The sequence below is a fragment of the Podarcis cretensis genome (assembly GCF_951804945.1).
Source record: "Podarcis cretensis genome assembly, chromosome: 4".
Taxonomy (NCBI): domain Eukaryota; kingdom Metazoa; phylum Chordata; class Lepidosauria; order Squamata; family Lacertidae; genus Podarcis; species Podarcis cretensis.
In genome coordinates, this window is record NC_137173.1 from 86,832,922 (window position 1) to 86,860,100 (window position 27,179).

The following is a 27,179-nucleotide window of genomic DNA, read 5'->3' on the forward strand; positions in this document are numbered from 1 at the left end:
AATAATTTAATTAGACAGCACCTATATGATATTGAACTAAGGGACGCGGATGGCGCTGTGGGTTAAACAACAGAGCCTAGGATTTGCCAATCAGAAGGTCGGTGGTTCGAATCCCTGCGACGGGGTGAGCTCCCGTTGCTCGGTCCCAGCTCCTGCCAACCTAGCAGTTCGAAAGCACGTCAAAGTGCAAGCAGATAAATAGGTACCATTCCGGCGGGAAGGTAAACGGCGTTTCTGTGTGCTGCTCTGGTTCGCCAGGAGCGGCTTAGTCACGCTGGCCACATGACCCAGAAGCTGTACACCGGCTCCCTCGGCCAATAAAGTGAGATGAGCACTGCAACCCCAGAGTCGGTCACGACTGGGCCTAATGGTCAGGGATCCCTTTACCTTTACCTTATATAATATCGAGCGACAGAATAATTTGGCCACAATAAAGAAATTAATTTTTTTTTCATCTCTCCTACCACATATTGGAAGATGGCATTGCTGGGCTGGTTGGTAGCATGAACAGGAATGTTCGACTTAGGGTGTGAGCTCACATTTTGTTACAGGTTCTGTTTGCCGGCTCGAGATTCCAAAAAGCGACCCGTGGATGAAATTCATTTCTTTGTTCTGTGTGCTCTGTCTCACCTGACGGAGCCGTTTTAGGCTGCAAGGGGAACGTTACATGTCTGGACGTTCCCTCACAGAATGAAACGAAAAGAGAATACGGCTGCGCAGAACCCTTTCCTTTGACAGGTCACTTTTCCATGTGCAAGAAGGGATGTATTCACCTGTGGCTTGAAATGGCATTGCCCAGAAAAGGAAAAAGATTCTGGTACCCGTAGAAATGAGCTCTCAGCCTGGTGCCTAAGGGATAGAATCATAGAATCATAGAATCATAGAGTTGGAAGAGACCACAAGGGCCATCGAGTCCAACCCCCTGCCAAGCAGGAAACACCATCAGAGCACTCCTGACATATGGTTGTCAAGCCTCTGCTTAAAGACCTCCAAAGAAGGAGACTCCACCACACTCCTTGGCAGCAAATTCCACTGTCGAACAGCTCTTACTGTCAGGAAGTTCTTCCTAATGTTTAGGTGGAATCTTTTTTCTTGTAGTTTGGAACCATTGCTCCGTGTCCGCTTCTCTGGAGCAGCAGAAAACAACCTTTCTCCCTCCTCTATGTGACATCCTTTTATATATTTGAACATGGCTATCATATCACCCCTTAACCTCCTCTTCTCCAGGCTAAACATGCCCAGCTCCCTTAGCCGTTCTTCATAAGGCATCGTTTCCAGGCCTTTGACCATTTTGGTTGCCCTCCTCTGGACACGTTCCAGTTTGTCAATGTCCTTCTTGAACTGTGGTGCCCAGAACTGGACACAGTACTCCAGGTGAGGTCTGACCAGAGCAGAATACAGTGGCACTATTACTTCCCTTGATCTAGATGCAATACTCCTATTGATGCAGCCCAGAATTGCATTGGCTTTTTTAGCTGCCGCGTCACACTGTTGGCTCATGTCAAGTTTGTGGTCAACCAAGACTCCTAGATCCTTTTCACATGTACTGCTCTCAAGCCAGGTGTCACCCATCTTGTATTTGTGCCTCTCATTTTTTTTGCCCAAGTGCAATACTTTACATTTCTCCCTATTAAAATTCATCTTGTTTGTTTTGGCCCAGTTCTCTAATCTGTCAAGGTCGTTTTGAAGTGTGATCCTGTCATCTGGGGTGTTAGCCACCCCTCCCAGTTTGGTGTCATCTGCAAATTTGATCAGGATGCCCTTGAGTCCATCATCCAAGTCGTTGATAAATATGTTGAATAAGACCGGGCCCAAGACAGAACCCTGTGGCACCCCACTATTCACTCTTCTCCAGGATGAAGAGGAACCAGTGATGAGCACCCTTTGGGTTCGGTCAGTCAGCCAGTTACAAATCCACTGAGTGGTAGCATAGTCAAGACCGCATTTTACCAGCTTCTTTACAAGAATATCATGGGGCACCTTGTCAAATGCCTTGCTGAAATCAAGGTAGGCTACATCCACTGCGTTCCCTTCATCTACCAGGCTTGTAATTCTGTCAAAAAACGAGATCAGGTTAGTCTGACACGACTTATTTTTCAGAAATCCATGCTGACTATTGGTGATCACAGTATTCCTTTCTAGGATGAAAGTGGGACATTTGTTTAGGACCTTTGGAGAGGGAGATGCCCTCTTATGCGTTTGCCTTGTTCTGGACACTTGCCCCAAAGCAATCGCACAGAATTCTCTTTTTGTTGTTGTTGTTTATTCCTTCTGAATATATAAATATTTTCCTACTAGCTGGGTTTGTAAGATGGAGGAATCAGACCAAGGAACAGGAAACTTCAGCCTCTCGCAGCTAGCACCCCCCGCCCTTCATCTCTTTTTCTTCTATCATGAAAAGCATTCTAAGTAAAGAATGCCAGCAGTGACTTGCTTTGCTTCTGGGCAATTTTTTTGTTCTTGTGATCTAAAGTCCACTTATTGTGTTTTGTGTTATTTGGAGGTCACCAAACTTTGATCACTAGGGGGTAGTATGGGGCTTTTCCTTGATGTTGCAGATCTACCATATAGACTGATGTTTTATGCGTATATGAAAGCGGGGGAATTATTTTATTTTATTTTTTAAAAAATAGCAGTACGAAACTTTTTTTTAACACACGTTAGTTTGTTAATAGAATTGAAATTTAGATGCTGGGGTAAGGGAAGACTTGCGGTTAACTCATTCATGGGCAAAGGCTTCAGGGCTCTCTGTCTCCTTTTATTTCCCATCACTGTGCGACTCGTGCTTGAATTAGATCTCGATATACTTACAGGGTTTCAAGGGTTGCAAAACAAAAAGTGACCCCGGTATCCCATATTAATATTTAATCGACTGCTTGCTCTAGCGTTACAAGCGATTCGCTGGAAATTAATTAGCTCCAAAGACGCTGGTCCTTTAATGGGATTGTAATCCCTTTTGAAAATTTAGACGAGATAATCTGTGGAAACCAACTGCTGGTTGTGGGGGGGGGGGGGAGGTCCCTCTGTGATGTTGCTAGCGATTCGGACGACCCCACTCGTATTCTGATCGAACAGTTATGGGCTGCAAATTTCCTCTTGAAAATAAAGAGAGAATTAGTTCCTCTCCCTGTGCTCTCTCTCTGTCCCTTTCACAGATTACCCTTTTCATCGCCTAAATCTGAGTGTAACCCCTGGAGCAAATTACAGAAGTCTTCAGGGACCCTCCCTTCCTCACTGACAGGCCTTGTTATGGGGAACCCTGAGAGGGATTTTCTGTGTCTGACGACACCAAGGCGAAGGCAATACAGAGAAGGCTTTCAAAGTATGACCTACAGTATCTTTGTTGTTGTTGTTAAAAGAAATCTTACTTCCCCCAATATTATTTTATTACCTCGTTGCTTATCAGCATGGCTCTAGGGACTGAACCACTTCTGTGTTCAGTGCAGCTTATGGTATACGGTTGCATTTGATGAAATAAATAATTGTTGCTGTAGTTGCAGCGGTGTCCTGCTGCTGCTATGTTCTGCTGTTACCAGGATTATATGAAGCTGCTGCTCCCAGTATACAACTACTGTCACTGCCACTAGGTGCAAAAATACCAAGGCATTGCTGCTACCATTTGTAGCATTCCATAAAATTAGTAGTAGAAGCAGCAGCCCATGTCACAATCAGTTGATGCATTGGAACAGATATGGTTTGGAGCAGTATTCATTGACTTAAGGTGCGGGATGGCAATTATAGTCATTTTTTCACCATGCACAGAGAAGATTAATTTCTGTTTCTTAATGAACATTGTCTTTGGTATGTGGAGTAGCCATCTTTTTCCATCCGGTGCTGCACAGCTGCTCCCCGGCGTGTTTTCAAAGGCATTTAGTACAGTCATACCTTGGGTTACAGATCCTTCAGGTTGTGTGTTTTGGGGTTATGGACACGCTGAAACCTGGAAGTACCGGAATGGGTTACTTCCGGGTTTCGGTGCTCGCGCATGCACAGAAGCGCTAAATCTTGCTTTGCGCATGCGCAGAAGTACCGAATCACAACCTGTGCATGCGCAGATGCGGTGCTGTGGGTTGCGAATGCTGTGGGTTGCGAACGTGCCTCCTGCATGGATCACGTTTGAAACCTGAGCGTCCACTGTACCTGTACAACACTGTGCTTTGCTCCTGAGCTTCTCCAAGGAGCCTGAAAAATGTTTCCGAAGTGTGTTTGGGGCAGGAGGAGTAAAAGGAAAAGGTGATTCTCAAGCACTCTAAAGGAGGAGCAATATTTGTAAGATTACAAGGGGAGATGGGCAGGAGAACATACCTGCCTTGACACATGATCCTTTCGTTAGGTAGGGTAGGCACAGACAGAGGTCGCAGAATTAGTTTCATAGCTGATCAGGGCTATGAACTCAGGTTTCCCCAGCAAGAGCCCAACATGCAAATCTCTACCCCACCATTGGCCAGCTCACGCTTATACAACTTTCAGTTGATCCTAATAAATTGGGCTCTCCCTTGAGGGTGTGGTCATAGAGGCAGCCATGATGAGCTCCTGCACTTCAATATTTACAACAGGGTCAGGGATGATGGAGCTATTGTTCACCAGTTGGGATAGCTCGGTTGGTAGACCATAAGACTCTTAATCACAGGGTTGTGGGTTCAAGCCCCACATTGGGCAAAATGTGGATTCCTGCATTGCAGGAGTTTGGACTAGATGGCCTCCGTGCTCCCTTTCAACTCTACAATTCTATGATTCTATGATCATTTGGAAGGGCACAGATACGCCACCTCTGATCTAGCAATAATAATAATAATAATAATAATAATAATAATAATAATAATAATAATTTATTATTTATACCCCACCCATTTGGCTGGGCTTCCCCAGCTACTCTGGGTGGCTTCCAAAAAAAAAAATTAAAATATTGTAATACATCAAACATTAAAAGCTTCCCTAAACAGGGCTGCCTTCAGATGTCTTCTAAAAGTCTGGTAGTTGTTGTTCTCTTTGACATCTGGTGGGAGGGCGTTCCACAGGGAGTGCGCCACTACCGAGAAGGCCCTCTGCCTGGTTCCCTGTAACTTGGCTTCTCGCAGTGAGGGAACCGCCAGAAGGCCTCAGCACTGGATCTCATTGTCCGGGTAGAACGATGGGGGTGGAGACGCTCCTTCAGATATACTGGACCGAGGCATTATGAGTTACTTAGATCAACTCTATTTGCCTGTGCTCTCGCTCAGCTTCTTATTATTTTGATTAGCTCTGCATTGAAATTGTTTCTTTTTTTAAAAAACCAAATAAGTCTTTATTTCATTGCTTCACTGGAAATATTTCCAGTGTGCCCTGAGTCAACATTTTTAGCTGCTGTAGAGCATCTGCATGTAGAGAGCCAGTGTGGTGTAGTGGTTAAGAGCGGTAGTCTCGTAATCTGGGGAACTGGGTTCGCTTCCCCGTTCCTCCACATGCAGCTGCTGGGTGACCTTGGGCCAGTCACACTTCTCTGAAGTCTCTCAGCCCCACTCACCTCACAGAGTGTCTGTTGTGGGGGAGGAAGGGAAAGGAGAATGTTAGCCGCTTTGAGACTCCTTAAAGGGAGTGAAAGGCGGGATATCAAATCCAAACTCTTCTTCTTCTTCATCTTTGGGATAACCGAGTGGCCAAAGGTATGAAAAGATAAGTGCAGTTTGAAAATTTGCAAGTGTCGCCTTCGGCCTTGTAAATAAGCCTTTAAAAGTGACTAGCCGGCAAAATGTTTTTATCAGCCTAAGGAGCTAGTAGCCTCTTGCTTCTATGTTGGCTCCAAGCAAGCAAGCAAGCAAGCTTTCTTCTAAGAATTCCTGATCTCCTATGCTTTGTATCTATACAGTGGTACCTCAGGTTAAGAACGTAATTCGTTCTGGAGGTCCGTTCTTAACCTGAAACTGTTCTTAACCTGAGGTACCACTTTAGCTAATGGGGCCTCCTGCTGCTGCCACTGCGCCACCACTCAATTCCTGTTCTCATCCTGAAGCAAAGTTCTTAACCCGAGGTACTATTTCTGGGTTAGCGGAGTCTGTAACCTGAAGCGTCTGTAACCTAAGGTACTACTGTACAAGACTGGTTGCCTTCAAGGAGTGCAGCGTCAAGTCTGTGATTTCTAAAGTGAAATATATTTTCAGCCTTTTCTACAATTTATCTCTATTATTGGGTATGTGTATTATTTGGGTGTGAACACTACCACCACCAGGAGCCAAAAGTGATGGATCCAAGTCTTGAACCACTTGAAAAGTATTTTGCGGAGGTTTACCCACAACTCCTCAAAGCCAAAGAGGATAGCTCTGAGAAATGGTGAATCGGTTATTGTCGTATCATTGTTCTCTCCAAGGGATTTAAACATGGCTATAAAAATCACTGAAAAGCAATCACCAGGCAGAAAGATTACCTCTTTGGAATATCAGTGTCAAAAGCCAGTGAGCATTGCAAGTTATTTACACCCTACTCCCTTTGCTCCCTTGACCTGCTGCTACTTGTACTGTGAAAGGAAATGTGGTTTTTGCTATTAGACTTCCGTATGAACTGCATTGCCGGAGAAGTTATGTGAGGTCATAGGAGGAGAAGTTCACCTCCAAATTACTCTGTACGATCCGACGTACATTTAAAACTTGCTCACCGTGACTTTTCGCTCAGAGTCACACGAACCTTTTCCCGCCTGTGTGTGCATCCCAAATGGCCTTTGAACTCAGCTAAGAAATACCTGCTCTTGTCTGAAACAATCCTATCAGAAATGGCTTCGTAAAGGTTTTAGCCTTATGTATCGCTCTCAAGTTTTTGCTGGCTTTTAAAACAAAAGCCTAGACATTCACAGCACAGCCCTAACCGGAGGTGCCAGCTTGCAAGGGCATTTTTTTTGGGGGGGGGGGGCAATGTCACATGCATAATGTCAGAATGTCGGCAGGAGCCAGGGGTGGAGCCAATCTCAGTGGTTGCACAATTTCAATGACCAGCAGTTCCTCCCCTGCTTCCTCTTGTCGCTGCCACTGACAGGAGACTGCTTTGACCCTCTTTCCCCTCCACAACACCCCAAAAATATAGGGGGAACCCCAAAGGACCAGCCCCCTGGAGCTGGTGCCCCTGACCCTAACCATGCCTGCTTGGAAGTAAATCCTATTGAATTCAGTAAGGCTTACTCCCAGGTAAGTGGGGTTTGGATTGCAGCTGTAGCCTTTGACAGACCCTAGGACTTGCTGATCAGAAGGTCGGCGGTTTGAATCCCCGCGACGGGGTGAGCTCCCGTTGCTCGGTCCCTGCTCCTGCCAACGTAGCAGTTCGAAAGCACATCAAAGTGCAAGTAGATAAAAAGGTACCTCTCTGGCGGGAAGGTAAATGGCATTTCCGTACGCTGCTCTGGTTCACCAGAAGCAGCTTAGTCATGCTGGCCACATGACCCGGAAGCTGTACGTCAGCTCCCTCGGCCAATAAAGTGAGATGAGCGCCGCAACCCCAGAGTTGGCCACGACTGGACCTAATGGTCAGGGGTCCCTTTACCTTTACCTTATACTGCAGTGATGCCCTCCAGATACTCTTGGACTCCAGTTCCCATCAGCTCCGGCCAGCAAGGCCAATGATCAGACGTGCTGGGAGTTGTTACCTATTTCTACCCGAATGTTGAATACAGGAAGTGAAGCCTTGAAATCAAGGCTCTGCTCCACTGTGGTGCTGCTCACCCGATGACCACAGGCCAGATTCTCAGCTGAATTTACTCCACAGAGGAGGTGCGAAGATAAAATGGGGCAATCACAGATGTGCTGCTTCCAGGAAGAGCAGTTTCACATATGATAAAAATTCATGGAGATCTAAAGAAAGTGACCCAGTGTGATATAGTGAAGAATGTTGCAATTGGACTTATGACTAGGGGTAGCTTAGATTAATATTGTTGTATGCCACCCCAGTCTCGGAGAGGCGTGAGATCCCAGGGGTTCTAAGCTTCTTGAAACCAGGTTTTGGTTTCTTGGAATAACGGACAGCGGAGACTGTGGTTTCTTTATGATATATGGCTTATTTACATATATATACAACCCGAGCCTATGATGAAGGGGCTCACAACACTGATACCCCAAGAGGGTCTCGCTTCTCCCATAGCCACAGCCTTGGATCCCAGCAGAAATCAGGCATGCCTCTGCCTCTCAGCTACACAGCCTGCTTCTAACTTCTAGGTCTCACACACCTCAACTCTGGCTTTTGTCTTTCTAACTACCAGAGCTGTTTCCCTTTGCTACGTTAATGACTCATACTTAGGCCATTACCAAGAAACTTGCTCGACTATTCCAGCCATTGAATTCATGTTGGATCTAGGAATTAGAAGGGAACACATATACACCCTACAACTCACTATTTTTTTTAGTGATCTTGGACCAGATATGGCCTGGTTTGCATAACACACTAAGCCAAACATTGGCCTAGTGAGATAACATGAACATGTGGGCTCTTGGAAAGAAGCTTGCAGGCTCCACAGTTATTTTGGCTGCTGCACCAAGCTAAACTAAGGTTTGGGTTTGGGTGTCATCCAAACTGGGACTTCTGCTTAAGCTCTGTCCTCACAAAGAGGGGAGGCTATGGTGTCCCAGAAAATTCTTTGGAAGCTTAGAATTTGGGCAGACAGAAATAGAAGAGAGAGTGTGGGAACCCCAGATACCAAAATGACCCTGGAGGATTTCTAGATTGGTTGGATGCAGCTATAATTTCCCTGATGGAGGATATTGCAACATGGATACAAATGGAGAATAAGGGGTCATAGCTCAACTGCATGCGTCTTGTATGCAGGAGGTTTAGTGTTTATGGGTTTGAGGTCTAGGCAATGTCTTTGTGCTTAGAAATCTGGAGATATACTTCTAGCCGGAATAGTCTACTAAGTAGATAGTGCTACATTAGATGGATGGCCCTTCAGATGTTGTTGTCCAACTTCTACTAGCTCAAGGGATGATGGGAGCTGTGGCCTAACAACATGTGGAGGGCCACAAGTTCTCCATCACTGAACTAAAGGCAACTTCATTGGGCCCTGGGCTAGCCAGGAATGCTGGACCATGACCAAGAAATCCTGCTAGAAAATGTGCTATTTTGAAAAGTATCCCCTCCCTCATGAGAAGTTGGATGTTTTGTCACCAAAGAGCCTACCCTGTATGTTTGGCCTTTCATATATAATTTAATCTTATTTTTGAGACTGTTCCATATGGTGAATACAATACACAAAGAGAGCTCTATAATTTATGCCTCAACTAATGATATACTTTCCAGTCAAGGCACACACCACATGACACAGGGAAAATAGGACCACTATCTCCTATAGATACCCCAAAGAGACTCACAGAAATGTTGTTCCTTCTTCAAACATGAGGCTGATCCCAACTGTACATTAATTATAGCCACTGCCGCTTCTCCCGTCCATAGGCACAACAATATTTTCAAGTGTAGCCCTCGTCCTACTGAGCACTTTCCCACTGATAATTCTGTTTTCTGTGATTTCTGCCCTAATTGATTCAGTGATCAATAACATTCCAAGCAGCTGCTAGAAAGAAACTCACATTTGCAGGCCAAATATTGAAAGCTTTACCAATAAACAAATTTGATGGATAGCAAAAGTAATATAACCCAGCATAGATGACATGTTTATCTGCTAAACGTTGCACATTTTTTGTGATGGTTTGGTAAGTATGTTAGGGGAACAAAGAACCCTACCGGCCAGGAGCAAAATGGGGCCTAGTCACGTGTTGCTGATGTCTTGCATCTCAATCCTAAACACCTTTGCTTCAAAGGAATTTTAATTGATTTCAGTGGGATTATAATTTGACTAAAGTCTGGTTCAGGCCATCTCAAAATGATAAGTTTCACATATAGAACTGAGTGTAGACTCTTCAAGTGTCCCTATTTTCCAGGGACTGTTCTGGATTTACAGAAGCCATACCAGTTTCTGATTTGATCCCGGAATGTCCCGCTTTTCCTTAGGACGTCCCTATTTTCATTTGAGAAATGTTGGAGGGTATGGAGATATGCGAACCCCGAATAACTGTGCAACCTTTAGAAGACATCTGAAGGCAGTCCTATATAGGTATTTTTCCTAAAGTAGCCTCTCCCCACCCTTCACTGAATTCATTCACTTCCTTCACATTAAGTGATATATTGGTCAGATTTTCACACATAACCTGTCACACTAAACTGGCATGTGTTGATTCCATGCTATCAACTTATTATGTTTTACTTGGAAGTGACTCCCTTGAAATAAATGAGGTTTCCTTCCTACTGAGGGAAAAAATGGTTATATTGCAACATTCCATCTCTCGCCACCAAATGTCTGTGTAATTAACACAAGGATACTTCTTTTGTTCATCAAGGCTGGAAAAACGTTTTTTCTGTATGTGTTTTGCCGAGAATTGTGAAGCTGCTCATGCTTTGAGTATTTGTTGCTTGTTATTGTTTATTTGTATATTCTTTCTCTCCAAGAGCTCAAGGCTGTGTATGCTGTCTTCCCTTAGGTAAAGGTAAAGGGACCATTAGGTCCAGTCGTGGCCGACTCTGGGGTTGCGGCGCTCATTTCGCTTTATTGGCTGAGGGAGCCGGTGTACAGTCATGTGGCCAGCAGGACTAAGCCGCTTCTGGTGAACCAGAGCAGCGCATGGAAACACCGTTTACCTTCCCGCTGGAGTGGTACCTATTTATCTACTTGCACGTTGTGCTTTTGAACTGCTAGGTTGGCAGGAGCAGGGACCGAACAACAGGAGCTCACCCCGTCGCGGGGATTTGAACCGCCAACCTTCTGATTGGCAAGTCCTAGGCTCTGTGGTTTAACCCACAGCACCACCCGCGTCCCTCTACCCCTTACCTCACTTTTATCTTCGCAACAGCCCTGTAAGGTAGGTTTGGCTGAGAGCTGGTGCTTCTGACACAAAATAGCAAAAGTGCACATACTGAGAGACACCTTTTTTGTTATTTATCAGGGTTTGCAAACTTTGCTTTGTTGGGTTTTTTTTTTTTTTTTTTGCTGTAAAAATCAATACTATGAAACCTTTCAGTTCAAGCTTTTCTGGCGTTCTGCACCTTTATTTTTCTTTACGTGACTTGTGACCAGTATATTGATATCTGGCCTTTTCTCCCAAGAGCTCAAGGCTGTGTATTTTAAACTCCCCTCCCACTTTTTATCTTTGCAACAGCCCTTTGAGGTAGGCTAGGCTAAGCTAAGCTAATAGATTGCATGTGGTTTTTGTGCAATCCACATACATGCTCAGGAAATCACATAATCACCAGATGGATGGGGTATAAATAGTATATTATTATTATTATTATTATTATTATTATTATTATTATTAACCAACAGGATTTCCTGGGCATGGTACGCTGTATGTGAATTGCACACAAACACATGCAACCTATTAGATATTCTTGTGCTTGTACATACTTCAACATTCCCCTGAATAAGCCGGGACTTTCCCATTGTGTGGTTTTTGACCTCATCAACCAAATGACTGGAATCGGAGTTAATATATAGATTACCCTAATGATGATTATATCCTGCACGCCTCTGATCTTGGAGACGGTGCTGAGGTAGTTGTTGTCCGATGGCATCCCTTCCTTTGTTAAAGTATGAAAATACAACTGTATTGAGATCCTTCTGCCCGGACACTGAGGTCCAGTGCTGAGGGCCTTCTGGCGGTTCCCTCACTGTGAGAAGCCAAGTTACAGGGAACCAGGCAGAGGGCCTTCTCGGTAGTGGCACCCGCCCTGTGGAACGCCCTCCCACCAGATGTCAAAGAGAAAAAACAACTACCAGACTTTTAGAAGACATCTGAAGGCAGCCCTGTTTAGGGAAGCTTTTAATGTTTAATAGATTATTGTATTTTCATATTCTGTTGGAAGCTGCCCAGAGTAGCTGGGGAAACCCAGCCAGATGGGCGGAGTATAAATAATAAATTATTATTAGTAGTATTATATTAGAAATATTCTACAATCTTCCTGGGGGGGAGGAAGGAGATGGAAGTGCATCCCTTGATTTCTTTGAAAACATGTATTGTTTTCTTTCATTAAACACAATGGGCTTTCTCTGTTCTCAAGAGGCTGGATGAGGAGAATGATGTTGGAATCCGAATGCTACCAATTACGGCAAGGTGGGGTTCTCTGAGATGAACGTTGCAGTCCATTGGAATGCCATGAAAGCGTTCCAACGTTTCAGTGACTCCCATGCCTGGCTGTTTTCTCCTTCAATTTTCATTAATGATAATCCTTTGGCGTGGCACATGTGGACATAGTTCTCTGCGTAGCGAGAGCTTGGGGATCTGGTAAGTATTTGTTAAAGTAACAGTAACATTTAATCAAATGGAGAGAGAGAGAGAGAGAGAGAGAGAGAGAAACCCACCCTTGATTAATAAATAATGTATCTAGATGAAAATATAGACAAACAAGAGAACACAAAAGGTCCCGTAATTTGAGCTTGATGCTTGCCCTTCTTTGAAAGCACAGCAATGTTGCCTGCTTCCTTACAAAGACATCACATTTCAAATATTTTATTTACAACTGTATTGAGATCTGAGGCTTCCATTCTAAAACACACACACACATACAAACACACACTCATTCATTCCCGGCCCCCTCAGGCTGCCCTTTAAACTTGGAATTCCCCTCAAGTTGGAATGTTTCTTTAAAAACCTGTATACCTTTGTTTCCCTGAAGCCATACCTTTTTAATGCTACTTTCCTTTAGATCGTGCTCACTCTTATGGTGGTTTTAAGAACAGAAGAAGTTCCTCACTCAACCAGACCAAAGCATACTGTTTCCAACAGTGGCCAGCCAAGATGCCCCTGGGAAGCTTGCAAACCGAGCTCAGTGGCAGCAACCCTTTGCTGTTGTTTGTTATACCAGTGTCAGAGGGATATTGTACATGGAGATTCCTTTTAACTTGTTACATCTAATAGTAATTGGAAAGTGGGGTTTATTTGCTCATAGAGTGGGATAGCAATTTTAATAGAGTGATAATTTTGCAATTTTTAAAACAAATTCTTCCAAGGAGCTGAAAATAGCATATACAGTGGTACCTCGGGTTAAGTACTTACTTCGTTCCGGAGGTCTGTTCTTAACCTGAAACTGTTCTTAACCTGAAGTACCACTTTAGCTAATGGAGCCTCCTGCTGCCACTGCGCCGCCGGAGCACGATTTCTGTTCTCATCCTGAAGCAAAGTTCTTAACCCGAGGTACTCTTTCTGGGGTAGCGGAGTCTGTAACCTGAAGTGTATGTAACCTGAAGCGTATGTAACCCGAGGTACCACTGTAGATAATTTTCCTTCCTTGTTTTACCCTCATAACAACCCTCTGAGGTTGGTTAGGCTGAGAGACAGTGAATTTCCTAGGATTACCTAGTGAGGATCCTGGCTGAGTAGCGATTTGAGCCTTGGTCTCCAACATCCTAACCTAATCAATACACCACAGATGATGAGGATATCATTGGAATTAATTTCTCCCCTTTAATTCTGGAAAATCACTTGGTCTAAACACTGGCTTGTGTGCAAGAAAACTGCTCTGAGACATGTAAACAACCCTTATGCCCAAAACATTTTCAGTTAAATATCTTGCCCCATTTTTCAAAACCAGCATTACCTTCCAGCGACAATGAGTGAATCACTTACCGCCTAGGAAATACCCAAAGTATTTCAAGTCCTTCGTACTGTTGTGATTTCCTGCCCCTGTGATACCGTTTATAGTTTTGCTGTGCTGATAAAACGCAGAAAGAAAAGTTTCCTTTTGTGGTATTTGTAGCATTAAAGAAAAGGCATCTTGGGCTTGTTGGTGAATGTTGCCATTTTTCTCTAAGCTGATGAAGAGCCCATTGCGAATTGAAGTGAGAGAGGCGTCAGTTTAGCACCTTAAGCTATATGTGAATTTCTAGAGGGGTTCCCTAAATAGGAATATTCTGATAGCTAAATGTCTAAAGCATAGTGGTAATTTGTAGGTAAAGTTAGTATTGTGTGACCAGCCGGCGACAGCCCCAGCCCCCAGGGATCATAAGAAAGGAATAAAGACTCTGACAATGTTAAATGGAATTAAAATTAGGCCACAACTTTATTAAACTTCCGAATGTAGGAAGACCTTGGCTTAGGCCTTGGGCGTGTATCCCTCCCAGCCCTGCAGACAGGCTGAAATTGGGGTTCATCAAGGTAAATGGGATATTGGGGTGCTCTGCAAGACGTAAGTGTAGCAGGCAGCCCAGCCCATATCCCCGCATGCAGGGTAGTTCACTGATGACCTTTCAGTGTATGGCCAGTGACACCCATATATATATACCGTATTTTTCGCTCTATAACACGCACCCGACCATAACACGCACATAGTTTTTAGAGGAGGAAAATCCGCAGGCATGCCACCCGTAGGCATTCCCTCCATAACACGCACAGACATTTCCCCTTACTTTTTAGGAGGAAAAAAGTGAGTATTATGGTGCAAAAAATACGGTAATCCCTTTAAGAGGGGGACCCTGGAATCGCTGCTGTAGGGGGGTGAGTCACCACTTCACGCCCCCGCTCCCATATAGGGAGGAAAAGACTAAAGGATTCCACCCAAGGCAATAACCGCCAAAATTGTGACGAATTGCTACGGGGAAGACAAAACCTGTCAATGCAGGAAAATTTATTCCCTGTCCTTCAACAGCAACCAGTCAAAGACCGTAGCAGAGCCCGCTAAACAGGAAGAAAAAGTTAACCTGCAAACTAGGAACATTAAACAAAGGTAGGGTAGGGAGGGTGAATCTCCAGAGCCAACTGCCTGGCTATTTCGGCTCCACCCCCTCTTTATAAATGGGGCTGGCCCCACATCCCAGCAAGAAACTTGATTACTGAGGCTGGGCGGGAACCTCCAAAAATTAACACTGAGAGGCAAGCCAGCCCCTGTTTGCCAGTAAGCTCCCTGGGAACTGTAGCACCACACACGATCCCGCAAAGGGCACCCACAGTGTAAGGTGTGAGTGCTCATTTCTGTTCAACATGCCTATTGCCAAAATACAAATATCTGGGGGAAGAATGGCAACATCTAGGTCACTGACAAATTGATGTTCAGCTAATCCAGGATTTACTTTTAGTTTAGGACTGGTTCTCACATGCATGTTGTTGACCTGAAGATTATAGATAGAGTCAGGTCTGCAGCTACAGATGTACCACTGCAAATAAAGCTTTGCCACCTTAAAACATGATTCGATCCAGAAGCAAGCTGGAGAGTGGGAGTCAGAGCGATGTTTGATTTCTGTTTGAATCCACAGCTGTGGCAATAATCATAATATAATCATAGAGTCATCTAGTCAAATCCCCTGCAATCATAGCTGTCAACTTACAGATTTAAAAATAAGGGACCAGCAGCCTTGAAAATAAGGGACCAGCAGCCAAAATAAGGGACCTGCAGCCTCACCTGTTCCCGGCACTCCAGTCCTCCTGCAGTCTGGTCAAACTCATGCTGGTAGCTTTGAGAACACTGTCCAACCAACTTTGTAACCAGAGGTTCAACTGAATAGAATCTGAATCATATGCACCACAAGGCCTATGCAGCCTCAACTTAAGATGGCTCCCCGGCCTGGCTTTGTACTGCAAAGTTTGCAGCAGCACATGCAACAAAATGGCGTCCAGCATTCAAAACCCCCCTCAGCTTGCATTAGCTAGCCACACACAAGGCATGCAAGCTCCACCCCCCAGTTGTTCTTAGACTTCTTATTGGGTGAGCAACACAGCCAAGCAACACAGTTGGAGCCTCCCTCCTCCCTGGCCGGCAGGGAGGGAGGGAGAGCAGCTGCTTCCTTTGAAATTTGAGGGACATCATTTAAGGGACATTTAAGGGACATCCATCAATAAGGGACAGCAGCAGGATTGGCGCTGGAATAAGGGACTGTCCCTTCAAATAAGGGACACTTGACAGCTATGCCTGCAATGCAGGGATCTCAGCTAAAGCATCCATGACAGATGGCCATCCAACTGCTGCTTACAAATTTTATTATCCCACCCATCTGACTGGTTTGCCTTAGTCACTCTGGGCATCTTCCAACATATATAAAAACATAATGAAACATTAAACATTAAAAACTTCCCTATATATCTCCAGGAGATGCAATGAGGCTGAGGATACATTCTATCATATGTGGTGGACTTGTAAAAGGGTAAAAGCGTATTGGGAAATAATTTATAATGAATTGGAAAAAAAAAGTTTAAAACTACTTTTCAAAAAACAACAACCAGAGTCCTTTTCGTTGGGGATAATTCAGATGGAAATTCCCAGGTGTTAAAAAAGGTTATTTAAGTATGCCACTACTGTGGCCCATGTTTCGTTAGCCCAAAAATGAAAAACGAGTAAGGTCCCAACTAAAGAAGAATGGCACCTTAAACTGCTGGAATATACGCAGCTTGTGGACCTAACATATAGAATAAGAGAACAAGAAGAACATACGTTTAAAGAAGATTGTGTACACTGCAAAACGTTGACAGCATTAAGATAAATTCAACAGTGTAAATAAGTTTTGACGGATGTAATAATGGAATAGTCAATGGTTTCGTTTATGTAAATTATGCAGGCATTTACGGTATGCAAAATGAACCATGGAAAGAAGAAGAGAAGTCATTGATACTTTAAGATGTTTAAATGAATATTCTAAATTGTAAAACTGAAAATTTAATAAAATCACACACAAACACACTTCCCTATACAGGGCTGCCTTCAGATGTCTTATAAAGGTTGTATAGTTCTTTATCTATTTGACATCTGATGACAGGGTGTTCCACAGGGTGGGCGGCACTACTGAGAAGACCTATGGGGGAAGAAAGACCGTCTTGGGTTGTTAGTGCTGTGAACCCCTCCATCATAGGCTCAGGTTGTAGATATGTACAAATGAACCGTATATCGTAAGGACACCACCATCTCCTCTGAGCCTCATTCAGAGGGAAACACAAACCCTGGAACCCCTGAAATCTTGCATTGCTTGGAGATTGGGGTGGCACGCAACAATATGTATTGTCATGAAGGTCTATTTATGGCAGCATGACCCCATCCATCTCTTTCCTTTGTAGCACATTCAAAAGATGTACCCTGTTGTATTTTGAATAATGAGCACTGATAAGACTGGAAGGTTCATACAGGTGAAGAATATGCTGATGCAATGCATCCTCCTGGCTTTCTATACTCAGAGGCCTCCCATGGAGGCTCAGGTAGAAATGAAAGCTGATCTTCTATAGTCAAACCCTTAAGGCATGTTAGGCAGCAGAAGGCTGGACTCGCACAGGTGGAGCTCCAATGTGCCTTCAGGAGATGGTGGTCTCTCTCTATCTCTGACTAAAGAGGCAAAATTGTCCAAAGCAGAAACATATAAGAGAGGAAACAAACAAAAAGAAACTACAGCTGCATTTCACAAGATCTCTCCACCACTACTGTGCTAAAAAATGCTCACACATTTTAACGTCATCTGCTAATACAGCTTTGCAGATAACATTTTTTTTAAAAAATGCACCACCAGCTGAAAAATAGTTGGGTTGAAAGAACTTTTAAATAATATGATTGGACTGTCAAATAGAATTCAGTACCACTGAACAGAACTGCATCCTCCAAACCCCCAAAAGGCTTTCCTTTCCTTTCCCCCCAAGGGGGTGGCATTTGCTGTTCTAATGGGGCTGCCAGTCCATTTTTTAAAAAAGTCCTAAGTTCAGTGTTCCACATTTGCATGCCAGTTGGAGAGTCCCCATGAAGGTTCCTCATCGTTTCAGTGTGAATTTATTTTTATTTTTATTTCATTTATTTATTGAATTTATATACCGCCCTATACCCGGAGGTCTCAGGGCCTAATATACATATTTTTGCATAGCAAGGTTGCCCAATAGAATGCATTTGTGCATGTTGGTGTCACCAATATGTGCATTTTTAATGCACACGGTATGTATGTATTTTTGTATACACATTGCATGGAGAACTGCACTGGAAAACCAAAAGAAGTGTGAAAAAGATGGCTGTGTTTCATTTCGCATATTGTTCTGGAAAGTGCAAATTGCATAAGTTTGTCTTCAAATGCAAATGGAATCAAATTAATCTCTGGCTGCCAAACCAGGCAGAAGGGGGGGAAGAGCTGCCATTCTCAACCCAAGAATGACCTCCTTCGTTCCTTCCTAGTCTCACAGCTCTAGGCTCTATAATCAACTGCAGTGGTAGTTAGTGGCAACAAAACCCTGAGCGAAAGGCTGGTCCAAGTGGAGCAGCAGAAACTTCTCAGAGTCTACTAGTCCTCCTTGATTCAGATTGGCTGCTGGTGGTGGTAGATCCCAAAAGATGTCCAAGCAAGAGATTTGTACCTTCCTTACCTCCAGGACTTGCTATGGTTTTCCCAGTAGTGATGTATGGAAGTGAGAGCTGGACCATAAAGAAGGCTGATCGCTGAAGAATTGATGCTTTTGAATTATGGTGCTGGAGGAGACTCTTGAGAGTCCTGTGGACTGCAAGAAGATCCAACCTATCCATTCTGAAGGAAATCAGCCCTGAGTGCTCACTGGAAGGACAGATCGTGAAGCTGAGACTCCAATACTTTGCCACCTGGCCAACTCATGAGAAGAGAAGACTCCCTGGAAAAGACCCTGGTGTTGGGAAAGATTGAGGGCACAAGGAGAAGGGGAAACAGAGGATGAGATGGTTGGACAGTGTTCTTGAAGCTACCAGCATGAGTTTGACCAAACTGAGGGAGGCAGTGGAAGACAGAAGTGCCTGGCGTGCTCTGGTCCATGGGGTCACGAAGAGTCGGACATGACTAAACGACTAAACAACAGCACCTCCAGGAAGAAAAGCAGATGTGTGGGCAATTTCTAGAGAGAAACTGTGGAAGGAGAAAGGGGTTTCCTCCCCATGCTTGTCTTCCACTGCAGATTGCAACTTTCCAAAAACATTGGAAATGGAGAGGAGGAGACAACTCCCATGCAAATTTTCCCTAGGTTGCTGGAAGGATAAAAGAATACAAGGATATATGGGAGAGGGTGGGAAAGACGTCTAAATAAGGAGAGAATGAGCTATTGATTCAGAAACAATGGCTCAAAGATTGCTCAGCATGGAAGAGACAGATGTTGGCGATATCATAAAAATCCCCAATTCAGGCAAGCACCGTGATATCGCACTAAATTTATTTTTGTTTCTGTGTAGAATTTTACCCCGCGTGCTAATTAATTCTGATGCCTGTGAGTTCCAGCACTGTTAATTTTCTTCCGATACTTAGAAACACTCTGAGTAATTTATTTGCTTTATGAATTCAATTAGAGGCTGACGTTTGCACTAAGCTGCACCCCAGTTTGCCTGGCAGGAGACTTTGCCTCTGTAAGTTGGTGAAGAATTTACCCTGAAGTATTTTATCATCTTCTCCTTCCCTTGTGTTGCTAATGTAGCATTATCTCTGTGCTTGGTAACAGGAATGGCAGAGGGGGAGAAGAGCTGGCCTTTGAAAGCTTGAGAGGCAGGAGCCATTGCTACTGATGACCAGTGGAGGCAACATGAAATGTCCTTGTGGGTGCTTTCCATGGAGAAAGCTTTGAGGTTTATTTGTGTATATAAATACCAGTTTTTATATACTGCTGAATCAAGGGATACTTTGTTTTTGCTTCGGCAAGCAGCAGGTTGTATATTTGAATGCCATCCTTACTGAACATACCGATCTTGCATGTGAGAGCCAGGTTAGAGTGTTAGACAATTATTATTATTAATTAAATTTGTATACCACCCTATATCTGTAGGTCTCGGGGTGGTTCACAGCTTAGACAAGGACTTGGGATGTTGTTGTTGTTGTTTAGTCATTTACTCGTGTCTGACGCTTTGTGACCCCATGGACCAGAGCACGCCAGGCACTCTTGTCTTCCACTGCCTCCCGTAGTTTGGTGAAACTCATGCTGGTAGCTTCGAGAACACTATCCAACCATCTCATCCTCTGTTGTCCTTTTCTCCTTGTGCCCTCCATCTTTCCCAGCATCAGGGTCTTTTCCAGGGAGGCCCATGAGGTGGCCAAAGTATTGGAGCCTCAGCTTCAGGATCTGTCCTTCCAGTGAGCACTCAGGGCTGATTTCCTTAAGAATGGATAGGTTTGATCTTCTTGCCGTGCATGGGACTCTCAAATATTCAGCCACGAAGCTCACTTAGACCAGTTAACCATCTCTCAGCTTAACCTACCTCACAAGCCTATGGCAATAATAAAATGGGGAGAGAAAGAACCATTTGTGCCCATGGCACCAAATGCTAAAATACAAAATGAAAAAATGAAAGAGGAGGCCTTAGCCTTTTCCCTTATATCAAAAGTGTATGCCTGTGTGTGTATGACAATATTCTAATAGTATTATTTTCACTTGTTAGTTGACTTCTTACATAAAGTAACTCAAAACAACTTGCAAACCTACATTAAACACAACACAAAACTAAAACAGAGTAAAAGCTGAAAATGAGACAGTTGCGCAAGTGGAATGATTTCTCCTCTAAATTGGTTTTGGGTTCTCCCTCAACCCTCCAGGACAGATTTTGGGGTGATGCGGAGTGAAAAGGGGGTCCTATTGCACAAGCAGAATTTGTTCCACTCACACAGTTGGTTAACTGAATACCACTCATACAAATTAAAATCAACAAAGGCACATCACAAAATTTTAAGAAGAGACAGTTAATTAAAGGAGGGAAAAGGGCAGTCTTCCAAAAATCTTCCCAAATTCCTGAGTAAGTAAGAAAGCTTCCACTTGGTGCTGGAAAGCCCATAATGTTGGTGTCAGTTGTGCCTTCCTGGCAAGCGCATTCTGAAGCCAAAATGCCACCTTCTGCAGGTAGGTAGCCGTGTTGGTCTGTCGCAGTTGAAATAATAAAAAATTGTCCAGTAGCACCTTAGAGACCAACTAAGTTTGTTCTGGGTATAAGCTTTTGTGTGTGTGGTGCTGTGGGTTAAACCACAGAGCCTAGGACTTGCCGATCAGAAGGTCGGCAGTTCGAATCCCCGTGACAGAGTGAGCTCCCATTGCTCGGTCTCTGCTCCTGCCAACCTAGCAGTTCGAAAGCACGTCAAAGTGCAAGTGGATAAATAGGTACCACTCTGGTGGGAAGGTAAACGGCATTTCCATGCCCTGCTCTGGTTCGTCAGAAGCAGCTTAGCCATGCTGGCCACATGACCCGGAAGCTGTACGCCGGCTCCCTTGGCCAATAAAGTGAGATGAACGCCGCAACCCCAGAGTCGGCCATGACTGGACCTAATGGTCAGGGGTCCCTTTACCTTTACCTTTACTTCTATAGTACAGTTCTTCTGAAGAGAGTACTTGGAATAGGGCCTCTCCAGCAGAACTTGAGACACTGGCTGACTCATATGGGAAGAGGTACCCCCTCAGGTTCTTGAACCCCAAGGTGTTTGGGGCTTCAAATATAAGCACCAGCCCCTGAAAGTGGGCTCTGAAGCAGATAGATGTATGATGTACAGAGGAGGGCAACCAAGATGATCAAAGGTCTGGAAACCAAGCCTTATGAGGAACGGTTGAAGGAGCTGGGTAATGGGAAAAGAGGAGATTGAGAGGAGATATGATAGCCATCTTCAAATATCTCAAGGACCATCACATGGAAGTGGGAACAAGCTTTTTTTCTCCTGCTCTGGAGGGAGGACTGGAACCAGTGGCTTCAAGTTACAAGAAAGGAGATTCCGACTAAACACGAGGAAGATTTATCTGACAGTAAGAGCTGTTTGACAGTGGAACGGACTCCTTCGGGAGGTGGTGGACTCTCCTTCCTTGGAGGTTTTTAAGCAGAGGTTGGATAGTCATCTGTCGTGGATGCTTTAGCTGAGATTCCTGCACTGCAGAAGGCTGGACTAGATAATCCTTAGGGTCCCTTCCAACTCTACAATTCTATGATTCTAAGTCTGGTTGTAGGCATCAAAGTTCTAGAATCTGAGTTCTGTACTCACTGAAGCTTCTGGGTCATCTTCAAGGGCAGCCCCCCAATATAAGGTTTTGCCGCAATCTAGCTGGGAGGTTTACCACAGTTCCCTGTTCAAAAATGGTTGCAGCTGGTGAACCAGCCAAAGCTAGCAAAAAGCAGTCTAGACCACTTAGGCCTTAAGTGATGGTTCAAGGAATTCAAATTGCATACTTGCTCTTTCAAAGGGAGTGCAATCCAATCTAGAATGAGATGGACACCCATTTCTCGGAATGCTTCCCTCTTGTTGGGATTCAGAATCAGTTTATTGACCGTTGTCCAGCCTGTTCCAGAGCCCAGATTCAGCAAATTAAGGGCACAGAGAACCCTGAGGTTGACTTTTGTTCTTTGCAATTTTATAAACCCTGTTGTTTGCAGTTAGGACTATCCCTGCAAGGGCTAAGATGCTGCCTCAAAACAGAACTCTTTGTCAGAGCTGAGTTGCTTTGCAGGTTATGGAACTTAACGCCCTGACTGGAGGTCCGGCAAAGAAATACAGGATCAAGTTTAGAATCTTCTTAGAACTTTCAAATGGAGGAGAGCAGGAATTTCAGCTGGCACGCAAGGACATTTCTAGCTGCCTCCCCCGCTCTGGTGTGACAGCCACTTTCTCAGTGGTCATGTGAATTAGCTGTAACTTGGGACTTAAGGGCAGTTGAATGGAGAGGCTTTCAATTGTTTGTTCTTTTGCTAAGCAATGAATGGAGAGCTGATGATCCCTTCTTGCCTCTTGGGCAGTTGCAGGTGCTGACACAGAGACCCTCCCCCCTGTAGTGTTTATTGAACGTCAGGCTTTATTTTTAAAACAGGAAATAGCTCTCCAAAAGGAAAACTTAGACCATGGGTAGGCAAACTAAGGCCCAGGGGCCGGATCCAGCCCAATCACCTTCTAAATCCGGTCCGCGGACGGTCCAGGAATCAGCATATTTTTACATGAGTAGAATGTGTCCTTTTATTTAAAATGCATCTCTGGGTTATTTGTGGGGCCTGCCTGGTGTTTTTACATGAGTAGAATGTGTCCTTTTATTGAAAGTGCATCTTTGGGTTCTTTGTGGGGTACAGGAATTCGTTGATATATTTTTTTCAAAATATAGTCTGGCCCCCCACAAGCTCTGAGGGACAGTGGACCAGCCCCCTGCTGAAAAAGTTAGCTGACCCCTGACTTAGACTCTCTCTAATCCTCCCTCCTTAACATTGATCACGTGATAAACTTGATTGGCAGCTTAACCCTTCTGGCATATGTCCTTGTTTTAGATTGTAGCAATGTCCATTGGAACAATTTTTGTGTTGCTTCTACAGATGAACCTGCCAGAAAAGCTCGTCAGTCTTTATCCTCCTCCCCCCCCCTTTTTAAAAAACAAGCCAAGGTAAAAAAAGCTCTCTCACATACACATCAGGCAGGCAGCGGTTTTAACTCTTTGAATTAGTTGGAAGTCATTTGTTTTATTTTCAACTTCCAACAACTTTTAAGATCCCAGCTCTTGAGCCTGCTCTGTAACCTGGCTGCGTCTCTGAAGGAACGAGCGACTCAAAAGCTGCAACTCCAGAATGTGACGTTTCAAATCTGGAGAAGGAAATAAATCAAAAGTCCTTTTGTTCCTTTCTCCCTTTCCCTCCCCTTCTTCCCAGAGAAAAGAAGAAGGGAAGTGTAGGAATGGGTGTAGCAGGGAAACCCTCCCCGTTCCTCGCTGTAGGAGAGTGCTGTGCAGCTAGCTACAAACCTCATATTCACAAGGCAAACAAAGCATCATTTTTTAATGACTTTCTGAATACTTTTTTTTTTTTTTTTGCAGCTGCTTGCCTAGACCTGCTTGTCATAATGGCTTCTTCAAACGCTTTTTAAAGCCTGTGATGTTCAAGGGCCTAGCCTTCCCCCTCTCTCGCTAGTTTTTTATGTGTCACAGTTGTCAAGTAAAATAGAGCACCTTGCCTTTGTTTCAAGATGGTACCTGATCAATATCATCAATCCGTCTCCCCTCCCTCTCTCTCCCTCTCTCTTACACACCCATATACACACACATTCTCTCTCTCTCTCTCTCTCTCTCTCTCTCCAGCTGTATCCATTTCCTCCTGGCAAAAAGGGACTTTATGAATAAATGATACTGAAATGCTGAGGGTTCAGATACTAAATAATGAATTTCACCACCAAAAACACAACAACTTCTCCAATCATAAAATACCGCTCCTTCCATATTGATTGGGCTTTGGCGACTGGATGCAGTGCTAAGCCTCATTCGCCAAGGTGCTTAAAAAGGAAAAAACAACAGGTTTCGCCAGGGTTTATCGTCCAGGCTAGGAACAAAATGTAATACCTCTCAAAGTAGGCTGCCTGCCTAATGTTTGGGCGTTAATATTTCTTCCATCGGGGTTAACCCCTTTTGCAGGGGATGGAATCAATGCAAAGAGTGCCTCTCTCTGGGATGGGAACTTTGCTTCTTGGGATATTACAGTAAGTGTGTCATCTCTTCTGTGTTGTTCTGTGGGTACTGCTGGAAGGAGAGGCTGCGGCAGAGCTGGCTTTAGAAAGAGCGGCGTGCTGGAGGAAGGAAGGGGGAGCTCTGTGGCAGGACTGGGGCTTAGGTCAGGAAACTTGCAGCTGCTCCTCCTAACGCTGCTGCCGGGTTCCTTTTTTTTGTTCTGTTTTTCTGAGGGGGGCGGCTCACTCGCTGCATGCAGTGGGGTCAGGGCATGGGAGCACCCATTGCCTGCTCAGATGTGCTTCCTGGAACCGTCGTTGCTGCTGGTGCAAGTTCTGATGTGCCTTGAGATGCCAGGATCTGTTCTCTGAGAGAGGACTTGGGGGTCAAGGGAGCAGTGCAGGGCTGAGGCATGTGATTGGCAAAAGCAGCTCTCTGTCAAGTTGTGGGCTAACTTTTTGGACAGCAATCTTCCGCATCTGCCTATAAATTTCCCTTTATTGCCTGTTAATGTCACGGAAGCCTCCTTTTTAATTAGCTGAAATGAGGAGACTTTGCTTTATGGGGAGCTGTGCGTGTCCCACCTACAAGCTTCCTTCCTTTCTCTCTCTTTTATTTTATTACTTTTTTTAAAAAAAAGAAAGGTGTAAATAGCTTTGCAGCAGGTCAATACAGAGCGAAGCCACACAAATTAAGAAATCAAAGTTGAGGCAAAGTTGAACCCCCTTACCTTTTTAAAAAATTGGTTTGATATACATGGAATAATTACAATTGATTTAGCAGTTGCAAAAAAGAGAGAGAGAGAGAGAGAGAAGAGAGAGAGAGAGAGAGAGAGAGAGAGAGAGAGAGAGAGAGAGAGAAGATTTCATATTAAGTAGGCTAGAAAATCTCATTCGTTCTGTTGACTGGGGGATATATATATATACATTTTTACCAACCCTAAAACACTTTCTGTTCTCTTTCTGTTTGCCAAATGTTTACTTGTTTATTCAAATGATAATTTTTATATCTGCCTTGCTTTATTTATTTATATTTCTCCCCTTTTTTTAATGGGCAAAGAAGAGAAATTGAAGGCATTAATTTAGAGCTACTGATGCAATGAAATGGAGGAATATATTTAAGCTATTAGCTGCTTCAATCTCGTGCCCACAAATAATTGATGAGTTTCTATTAAAGATTGACAAGCTAGCAGGCGGCGAGGCGTTTTTTACTAGACCATGCTGCAGAGGCAGACAATATGCATTGTAGTCCTTATTCTAATGCAGCGTATTAGCCTATTTTAGAAATGCGGGGGGAGGGTTCTCTTTCCTAGGGACCTACAAACATATATATGTATATGGCCAAAATTATAAGCCACACACTTCACCAGCATGCTGGGTTCCAGTGGCTTCATCAGAGCAGAAATATCCCACTCTATGGAAGGAGGGAATGAAAACTCGCAAAAAGTGTACAGTAAAAACAAAAGCCCTGTTGCGTCTCTTTGTAGAATGTGTGTTGCCAGAATGTTGTAAATAAACAATAATTTCCCCAATGAGTTTATTCTGTCCAGGTCTATTACTCTCTTCTCTCTTTATATATATATCTATATAAAATGATCTGTACAAAGAGACCTCTGTTCTGCTTTGGGTTTTCTTGGAAATTTGGTTTTCCAAGGAGGGAATAGTTAAGCAAGATATAATATTTGTTATCTATTCATTGTCATTCAAATATGCATATGTAATAATCAGCAGGAATTCAAAAATATCAATGGGGATTTTTTTGGGGGGGTGTGTGTGCAGGTTTGTAAACTAAGCATCCAAACTAACGCATGTTTATCAGTGGCCTAGCGTGGGGGGTGCAGGGGGGGCCGGCCGCACCGGGCGCAACATCTGGGGGTTAGGGTAAGGGGGCGCAAATCCACGGGTTAGGGGGCGCAAATCCACGGGTTAGGGGGTGCAAATTACTTGCCTTGCCCCGGGTGCTGACAACCCACGCTACGCCACTGATGTTTATGCAGAAGTCAATCCATATTTATGTTAAAGTTAGTCTACTATTTTGTGCCTTCTTTTCCCAGGTGTCCTAAGCATATTTATTCAAAAGTTTGTTCCAATGTGTTCAGTGGGACTTACTCCCAAGTAAGTACGCCTATGATCTTGGGATTTCAACCCTACTAGTGATTATTTTCCAAATCCAACCCTCAGTTAATTTTCTCTTGTTCCTATTGCAATAATAGCTTTTCAAAAGAGGAAATATGTGAAAAGTAGAATGTAAAACAGTTGCTTTGGTATTTTTAGGCTGTAGACATCTGCACACCTGCCTGGGAATAAGCCGAATTGTATACAGTGAGACATCTAAGAGAACATGAACAGGCTGTGTTGTTTGGGGAAAGTTTGGCAAATAACTACAAAGTTTATCGCTTGCTTACCAATGAAAGTTCATATCCTTTCTGCCTTTTACAACCCAGGGAGAACCAGTTAAGATGCTGGTTTGGGTATTGTTCATTACAACAATTTCCAGAGGGGCAACTGTTGTAGCAAAACAGCAAGGAGGCTTGTGGTATCTTAAAACTTATGCCATAATAAATTGCTATTTGTTAAGATATCACAGGATTCTTTGTTGTTTTTGATACACACACACACACACACACACTATAGCTAATTTGTCTAATACAATCACTGGTCTGTAACAGAATTGCAATTCTTCACTGCATAATTCACAATAAGGAATATGTTGATCACCAAATATGTTTGCAAATAATATTGCACTTTAAAGTCTAATTTAATTCACACCAAACAAATGATTACCATATAACCTGACTTTTTAAGGATGGGTTCAATACAATTTATGGGTAAAAACAAACAGTTT

The 27,179-nt window shown here is 43.9% G+C and overlaps 1 long non-coding RNA gene across 1 annotated transcript in view; it reads left to right on the plus strand.

Moving 5' to 3' along the window:
• The first annotated feature begins 24,189 nt into the window (after nt 1-24,189).
• LOC307214501 overlaps nt 24,190-27,179 on the plus strand; it is a 215,197-nt gene continuing 212,207 nt past the window's right edge. Inside the window, exon 1 of the long non-coding RNA XR_013838163.1 lies at nt 24,190-24,367. This is a non-coding gene — a long non-coding RNA (uncharacterized lncRNA). The remainder of the gene's footprint in view (nt 24,368-27,179) is intronic.